The sequence below is a fragment of the Notamacropus eugenii genome, chromosome 6 (genome assembly GCF_028372415.1).
Source record: "Notamacropus eugenii isolate mMacEug1 chromosome 6, mMacEug1.pri_v2, whole genome shotgun sequence".
Taxonomy (NCBI): domain Eukaryota; kingdom Metazoa; phylum Chordata; class Mammalia; order Diprotodontia; family Macropodidae; genus Notamacropus; species Notamacropus eugenii.
The window spans coordinates 64926284-64936276 of NC_092877.1; positions in this window are offsets into that span (position 1 = coordinate 64926284).

Here is a 9993-nt window from a genome sequence, read left to right on the forward strand (position 1 = left end):
TGGATTAACACGTTTTAGATTCTAATAAATTGTTGTTCAGTCTTTATTTTTCATTTTAGTCTGACTCTACATGTCCTTATTTGGGGTTTCCTTGGCAAAGATACTTGAGTGTATTGCCATTTTCTTTCCCAGCTCATTTTATCGATGAGGAAAATGAAGTAAACAGGGTTAAGTGACTTGCCCAGGGTAACACAGATTTAACTCAGGAGGAAGAATATTCCTGACTCCAGGCATGGTACTATATCCACTGTGCCACCAACTGCCCTAGCATTTTATGGTGAGAGTTTTAATATGTACAAAGCACTTTACAAGTATGACCTCATTTTATCCTCATGATGATCTTGAAATAGAGGTGATATCATTATTCCCATTTTATAAATGAGGAAACTAAAGGAGACAGAAGTTAGGTGACTTAAATGATTTGCCCAGGATATCACAGTTAGTATGTATCTGAGGCTGGATTTGAATTCAGGTCTTCCAGGTCTTCCAGTTCCAGCACCCTTTCCACTGTACAAATTAGGGACGGGATTTATGCTGCATGGAGAGTTTTCTTTCACAAGAGCAGCATAATGACAGAGTTGTATTAAGTGTTAGAACTGGCAAAAATAAGCCCCTGAATTCAAATCTTGACTTAAGACATTTGCTAGTTGTACAACTAAGAGCAAGTCAGAACTTTCCTGTACCTGAGTTTCTTATGTAATACATGACTGGAATGATTGTAGTACCTATACCACAGATTGATCAAATCTGATCAAATAGGATAATGGCTCTACAGAACCTTAGAGAGAATGAAACGTGATTTCATCAGTACAGGTAGAAGTCAGAAAAGAATTCCATCTACCAGTTCAAATTGGCAGCATTTCCGAGGGCACTGAGAAATCAAGTGACTTGTCCTGGGTGTGGGAAAGGCAGACAGGAGTTGAGCCTAGGTCTTCCTGACTTGAAGAGAACTCTTTATCCACTATTCCTTACCATTTCTCATAAAACTTAGAAAGCTATAAAAGTTAACTATTTTTCTATAAATATTTTCCTAAGCCTAAAACTCTACTATTTAGACTTCTTTAATTCTCTATCTTTGGTCTTCATCTTACTACTGTTATTGTTCAGTTTTACTCAAGTCTTCCATGACCCCATTTAGGGTTTTCTTGGCAAAGATTTTGGAATGTTTTGCTATTTCTTTTGGCAGCTCATTTTACAGATGAGAAAACTGAAGCAAAGAGGATTGAATGACTTGTCCAGGGTCACACATCTACTGTATAAGGCCAGATTTGAACTCAAGAAGATAAATCTTCTTGACTCTTGGCATGGCACTCTATCTACTGTTCTACTTAGATGCCCCTTCTAAATCTTTACTACCCTTTCACATTACTCCTTGCTGCAATTTTCCTTCAATTACCCCTCCCCCAAAAAAACCACATGTTTTTCTGGGTATGTATTGATAAAGCAGTTATTTTTCTTTTGCTGAATTCAGGGTTTGGGCATAGTGGGTGGATATTATACTTCCATTCTTGAAGCACTGTATCCTATGTTCACAGAGGAAGTGGCGCCCTTAGGCTCAGATGGTAAGAAAGGAAAACTTTGAAATGTCAGTTTCTAGACAGCAGCACTTCTCTCAGCCTATCTCTATCACAAAGATGATACCAACTGAGATAGCCAACCTAGGTGCATAGGGTTCTTATATCTGAGAATGGAAGGGACTTCAAAGATTATCTAATACAGTGTTGTATCTACCAAGGAGAAAACTCAGGCCCAGGGGCAATTTTTGCTTGTCTACTAATTGGGAGTGTCCTGTATAATGCAGAAAAAATAGTAATAAGAATATGAAAAATATTAAAGAAATAAATGAATACTCTCAAGAATTTCTCAGAACTATACCCTTAAGAAGAGAAAGCAGTGCATGCTAATAACCGCTGACTTTGCTAAATTGGATGTGCTTTCATTCCATATTGGGTCTGATATGAGCAAAATAACACCAACAAGTCACAATTATTAGTACTTAAAATAAATATTCAACAGTGAAATGATCTTGACTTTCATCAGTGAGGGCACTATCTTCCCCAATGCAGATTATAATCCCTTGGAAATTCAATAGATGGTCCCTAATAGTCCAATCCCTCAATAAGCATTGATTAATTTCTTACTATATGAGGCACTCAGTAAAGTGCTGAAGACTTAAGAAAAACAGAAACAACAACCAAACCCTAGTCCTGGCTCTCTATGAGCTCACTTTCTAGTGGAGGAGATCATATGCAAACAACTATACCCATACAAGTTATGTATGCCATAAGTGGAAAGTTATCACAGGACAGAGGGCACTAGCAGGTAGGAGGAGTGGGAGAGGTCAAAGAAAGGCATCCTCTTGAAAGTGGGATATGTCTGTTAAAAGTATAACCTAACTGGTGATCAGCCACTTCAAAATTAACTAGGTTGAGCTTGAGCACCAGTAACAAAGTCAGATCTCAAACACATACTTGAAATCCTGGTAACGTAAATACTAAGTGATGCAGAAAGAACCTCAACCCGGATTTTGAGACTAAATGCCCAATGTACTTTCTGTACTACTCTGGTCACATTGCTTCTCCTTAGATGATAATGATATTTTGCTTATGAATAAAGATGGTTTTGTATGAATCCATTCAGAATCTTGTTTGTCCCTGTCTTATAATCAATTGCTGGGTTTTAAAATAAAAATGCTAAGGTGCTAAGCATCTCAGCAGAAGGAGACAGGATCATAGATTTAGGGTTGGGAGTGATTTTAGAAACCATCTAAAGTTAATCCCTCATTTTACAAAGGAGGAAACTGAGCCCTGAAGGAAATCAAGTGACTTTCCCAAGGTACTTGAGGAAGACACAGGTGCTAAATGCCAGAATCCACATTCAAATTCTAGTTTTCTGGATCTGCATCTAGAAGACTTTCAGTATATGTCATTCAATATATGTTCTGTCTTACCCAGCTAACCAGACCCAGACCATTACTCCCAATTCATTCATCCTGATAGACTATACAATCAAGTGACATTCTATTCTGAAGTTCTTTTTGTTAAGAACAGAGAAACCCAAGACAAGAGAAGCACCTCAAAATCCTATTTCAGTCTGAAGATCAGACTTTTGCTCTCGAAAAAAAAATCAATTGTTTCATCACTTCACTGGCTTCCAATCCTTCCACATCTAATTTAAACTTCTCCTATACCTTAAATTTAAGTACTACTTTTTTTTCTATCTTTCTCCCAAGCTTTTTATTTCTGCTTTAGCTTCCATTTTATTTTTTCCCTTATCTGCCACACCTTGTCTGCACCCTTTGTCATCCCAGCTTCGTTTTGGCTTTTCCAAATGCCACAAATGACAGGAACAATATCCTACTAAAATGATCACATTGGACATAACCTCGAAAAGGCATTTTTCTTCTTCGTGAAAATGTCTAACCTTTTTTTTTCTTTTTTTAAGTAGCAAAGGGGATAAAACCTTAGACATAGCAAGGATTTTAAAGATTAATAAAATTTCTTCATTTCTATCTTCAGATAGGTAAAGAAAAAGCAGAATTAGAGGTAAGAAAGGGATATAATGAGAGGGTCCTTTAAAATGTATGTTCCAGGAAAAGGACAATAATGAAGGACAGTTATTGGGCCAAGAGATATTTTTCCCCAACAGGTAATGTAAGGCGTGAGGTATTGTTGAGGACTCCAGAAAATTAATTTGAAAGTCAGTGAGGCATAGAGGCAGTCTGGGAAGTGGGAAGAAATTGCAGAAATGCAAACCAGAGGTGATTTGACTGAGAATAGCAGGAAAGATTGGGGAGACTGCAGGGAGCAAAGGAACTGAAAGTGATTACAGAGAAAATAAGCTTAGAATTTTTCATGATTGGAATTACAATTTTGGAGACTTTCCCCTAAACCACAACAGCTGAAATTGTTATATTTCCAGTTGTAAATGGGTAAAAGTTAGATTGTGTCAGGGGCTTGTATTTTAGTTAAATTAAACTTTCAGGTAATCCCTCAAAATGCTAGCAAAAAACTACTTTTCATAAAGAAAACTCAAAAGTTAAAAAAAATAACAAAGTTTTAACTCTTATTGATTCGGTCAAATCTCAATTTATTGATTCAGTTGTTTCAGATGTTATTAAGGAGGTGGCTAATGACTGGTGTTAAAGTAAAAAATAGAGTACTGTGAGAAAAATTAAGAAACAAACTACTGTTGTTAATAGTGTCACATAGCTGCAAATAAGTAAAGTAAATAAGTAAAGCATTCTTGAGCCCCAATAACAACAATACAATTTCCAGAACAGAAGAAGTGACAGTCTCATTGTCCTCACGTCTGGAGTATTGTGATTAATTTTGGCATCTTGTTTTAGAAGGAGCATTGACATAATGAAGTGTATTCACACAAGATCTACAATGATGGTAATGGGTCTAGAAAACTTCTCAATCCTAATAGCAACCAAATCAATACATGTTGAATAACATGAATGGATGGAAGGATGGATAGATGGATGAATGAATGAATGATATAAAGAACTAGAGAAGTTTTAGCATGGAGAAGAAATGATTAAAAGAGATGTCATCACTATTTTCAAATAATTGAAGGTCTACCTCATGGAAGAGAATTTGGACTTGTTCACTGGCACCTAAATACATGTTGGTTGGTTGGTTCGTTGTTCCTTAAGGTTAATCAGTACTGGGACTAATTGGTGGAAGTTAAAAGGAAGAAGATTCAGACCTACTGCACATGGGGATATTCTAACCAGAGTGATCCAACCAGACTTATTTAATCTAAAAAGGCAATGGTTTTTCTGTCATAGGAGGTATTTGAAAATAAGTCTGGATTGCTGATTTTCTTTTCAGGGATGTTGGAGCTAAGATCCTCATTTTATAGAGGAAGAAATTGAGGCCCTAAAAAGTGAAATGATTTATCCATTTTAACGATGGCAATGAAAAGCAGAGCCCAAATTCAAATCCAAATTCTGTGACTGCAGGGTCATTGCTCCTTCCACTATACTATACAGCTTCTCCCTATTGATGAGAAATTTGCCAGTACTACTAGTTCATGGTCCTTGAAGAGAGAGTGAAAGAGACAGAGACAGAGACAGACAGACAGAGACAGAGACAGAGACAGAGAAATAGAGGGAAAGGGAGAGGGAGAAGGAGAGGGAGAGGGAGAGGGAGGGGGGGAGGGAGAGGGAGAGAGAGAGAGAGAGTTTGAGTTTTAATTTCAGGAAGTTTCCTGGCCTCTGAATGCTTCTGTGACCTCTTCCCAGGATCCTAACCTCCCTGTTTTGTTTGCTCCTTCACGCTTCCACATGTGAGAATACACATAATTAAAATGTAAAAATTTCCAAGTTAAATAAATGATAAAATGCCAGCTGTTATAATCAAAATTATATAACTCAAGATGTATCCCTGATTGGATAATGGTTGTAACAATTATGGTTTCAAATTAATTCAGGCTCCATATTTTATATGGCTTCCTATGTATAAAGGCTAGGGAAAATGAGGAATTTCATTTGTTTGTTGTTATTTTTTATGATAAGATGCTTGCTTAAATGTCAAAAGGCCATGATATACATATTTCAGGTGCTTCTGGACCAGATATAGATGCTTATGTGCAATTCCTGGGATACAGGGAGCTTAGGGGATTGCTTTACTTTGCAGCCGAACCCTAGGGTTGTACATACCTGATATGAATAATAATCACAACAGATTTTAAGGTACTTTCTAACAAGCTAAGCAATTTTCTCACAACCAGTCCAGAAGTAGGAAGCAGATAGTTTGAAGGACATAATTTAACAAAGAAAAGGTAGAATAGCAAATAGGTTTAGGATTCTATTTTGAACCATGTAAGGTAGTTTGTGTATTGCTTCTGGGACTAGGGGGACGGGGAAGCTGAAAACTGTCTACATGCCAGTTTCTTGATTTTGGGCAGATTCCCTCAGCTTAAAAAAAAAAAACAAATATGACTGGCAATAAACTTATTCCGAATTTCCTTCTCTTCAGACTGAGTGATAATGAATTGACCTGATTTTCTCCATCTGCACCTCTGAAAGGTAACAACATTCTTTCCTTCTGCCTAATTGGAGATATTCCTAATTACTGACATTTGCTGCTTATGTCTCTACATGATAATGATGCATGTATTCTATGTGTTAGTATATCCATTTACAGAGAAAGAAACTGAGGCCAAGAGAACAGAAGTGACTTGCCCAAGGTAACATATGCAAAGAGTCAGGATTAGAACCTAAATCTTATGACTTCCAAGATCAACACTGTTCACTCTGCAGCTCCCTTTTATTACAACTCATTTTATTGCAAGGTTTCCCTTCAAATTATAGGAAGTCTGTTTTTTTTTTCTTTTTTGCTGTGCATTTCAATATGTTCAAGTTTAAAAGAGACTAACATAAGCTATTGAAATTTCCAAAAACTTAGATGTAATTCCTAATAACTTTACGATTATTAAGGCAGGTAGGAGTCTACATAGACAGAGGATATTATTGTGAGTTGATTATATTGGTATGCTCTCCCCCAAAAAAATGAAAGTGCAAGAAAAAGAAATACATTGGGAAAAGAGGGAAGGAAGATGGAATGGTAAAATTTTCTCACTGAAAAGAGGAATGCAAAGGAAAGCTTTAGTAGCAAAGAAAAAATAGGGAGTGGGAAATCTTTGAACCTTATTCATTTGAATTGGTTCCAAGGGAGAAGAATACACACACACACACACACACACACACACACACACACACACACTGTTGACTATACAAATTAATTTTATTCAATAAATAAATAGGAGGGGGGATGGATAATCACTGTGATGGGAGTAATACAAAGAAGGGTGGATTAAGGGGGGCAGTGGTTAGAAGCATAGCAACTTTTGAGGAAGGAGATGATAAAAAAGAGAAAGAAAATGATAAAGAGAAAAAATAGAATGGAAGAAAATAGAGTTAGTAAAGCAAATGTGAGTGGGATAACCTCAACCATTATAAGGAAGTAGATAAAAGAATGGACTAGAAAACAAAATCCAACAATATATTGTTCACAAAAGACCCACTTGAAACAGAAAGACACATACTTTTGAAGAGCTGGTATAGAATCTATTTTTTTTTCTACTTCAGTTGAATGAAACAAAAGGCATGGGTAGCTATGAAGATCTCAGACAAATCAAAGCAAAAATAGACGTATTTAAAAGGGATAATCAAGGAAATTACATTTTACTAAAAAGCATTACAGTCAATAAAGTAATATGAAAAAAGATTTACATCTATTTTCTTTGATAAAAGCCTCATTTCACAAATATATAGAAAACTGAATCAAATTTAGATAAAATGAGAAACATTATTCAATTGATAAATGGTCAAAAGATAGAAACACTTTTTAGAAGAAGAAGTCAAATTTATCTATAATTGTGTGAAAAAATGCTCTAAGTCACCTCTGATTAGATAAATGCAAATTAAAATACCTCTGAGGTGCCACCTCAAACCTATCAAAAATGAAAAATGTTGGGAGGGAGGAGGAAAAATAAATACATGAATGAACTTCTGGTGGAGTAGTGAACTGGTCCAACCATTTTGGAGAACAATTTGGAGCTATGCTCAATGGACCATAAAATTATGTATATCCATTGGCTCAGCAAAAACCACCACCACACCTATACCTCAAAGAAATTAAAGAAAAAGGAAAAGGACCTATATGTACACAAATATTACAGTAGCTCTTTTTTGTATTGGCAAAAAATTGGAAATTGAGGGGATGCTCATCAGTTGGGGAATGACTGAACAACTTGTGGAATACAATTGTGATGGAGTATTATTATGCTATAAGAAATGATGAGGTGAATGGTTTTGGAGTGGGAGAGAAACCATGGTGGGATGGAGCCAAGATGTTGGAGTAGAAAAATGCACCTACTCTAGCTCTTCCCCAATAGCCCATAAAATGCCTGTAAAAAATGACTCTAAACAAATTATAGAGCAGCAGAAGCCAAAAAACGATGGAGTGAAGGAGATTTCCAGCTGAGGGAAGCCTGGAGGGCCAACAGGAAAGGTCTATCACATGGGGCACAGAGTGGAGCAGAGCCCACAGAGCCTCCCATCACCACTGGGAACAGGACCTGAGCAGGCCTCAAGGGTGGAATCCCCAGCAGCAGCTGTGGTTCCCAAATCCCCCAGCCCACAAATACCAAAGACAGCTTCAAAGCTGTCAGTGAGAAAGCTTTTTTTACCTGGGTGAGAAGGGAGCAGGATCCTCCCCTAGGCCCAGCTCTAGGCAGTGACAGCTGCAGCAGAGGCATCCATTTTTTGGAGCCCTCAGCCTAAAAACCCTGAGGGAATTGAGCTGCTGATCTGGGTCTCAGCCCTGAGTGGCAGCCCTGAAGTGAGGAAGAGTGCTGGAGTGGTGGAGCTGTTGAAGGCTCTGGAAAGGGAATTCTACTTGCAGATCCTGGGCAGAAAATTCTTGATAGTTTCCAGACTAGAGTGAAGGCTAGGAGAGGAGTAAACTCCTCTCCCTTGATTGTACCATTTTGGAGGAACTGAGAACTTACAGGTCCCCAAAGTATACCCCTCTCTAGACAAAGGAATCACAAGTCAAATAACTGGCTGGGAAAATGCCCCAAAAAGGGAAAAATAAGACTATATAAGGTTGCTTTCTTGGTGAACAGGTGTTTTCTTCCATCATTTCCAATGAGGAAGAATAATACATCAGAGGAAGACATAGAAAAAGAAAATCAAAGCTTCTGCATCCAAAACCTCCAAAGCAAATATGCAATGATCTCAGGACACAAAAGAGCTCAAAAAGCGTTTTGAAAATCAAGTAAGAGATGTGGAAAAAAATTGGGAAGAGAAATGAGAGCAATGCAAGAAAATCATGAAAAAAAGTCAACAACTTGCTAAAGGAGATCCAAAAAATGCTGAAGAAAATCACACTTTTGAAAATAGGCTAACTCAAATGGCAAAAGAGGTCCAAAAAGTCAATGAGGGGAAGAATGCTTTAAAAAGCAGAATTAGCCCAATGGAAAATGAGGTTCAAAAGTTCACTGAAGAAAAGAATTCTTTAAAAATGAGAATGGAGCAGATGGAAGCTAATGACTTTGTGAGAAACTAAGAAATTACAAAACAAAACCAAAAGAATGAAAAAAATAGAAGACAGTGTGAAATATCTCATTAGAAAAATAACTGACCTGGAAAATAGACCTAGGAGAAACAATTAAAAATTATGGGACTATCTGAAAGCCACGATCATCTTTCATGAAATTATCAAGGAAAACTTCCGTGATATTCTAGAGCCAAAGCTTAACATAAATATTGAAAGAATCCACCAGTCACCTCCTGAAAGAAATCCAAAAAAAAAAAAACTCCTAGGAATGTTGTAGCTGAAAAAAGAAAGCATGGCAAGATCTATATGAAGTGACGTTTAGTGAGGTTAGAAAAACTGGAGATCATTGTGCAGAGCCCAATGTTGTAATGATGATCAATTGTGAAAAACCTGGCTATTCTGATCAATACTGAACCAAGACAATTCCAAAGGAATTATGATGAAAAAATACTATCTACCTCCAGATAAAGAATTAATAAACTCTGAGAACAAATTAAAATATCATTTTTAATTTATTTTTTTTTGCTTTTTTGTGACTTGACTGATACAGAAATACATTTTAATGATTTCACATTAATAATTGATATTTCAATCATTGATATTGATATATAGATAGATAGATAGATAGAGAGAGAGAGAGAGAGAGAGAGAGAGAGAGAGAGATAGATAGATAGATAGATAGATAGATAGATAGATAGATAGATAGATAGATAGATAGATAGATAGATATGTGCCTTTGCAGTGGTGGGGTGAGAGAGAGCATTTGGAATACAAAATTTAAAAAGAAAAGAACATTTAAAGTAAATAAATTCATTTTTAATAAAAATCTATGTTAAAAAATAAATTTCCAAGCACTTGGATTTACTGTTGTCATTTACTGTATTTGTCTGGACAGCTACTTCTACAAATGGTTACAGTT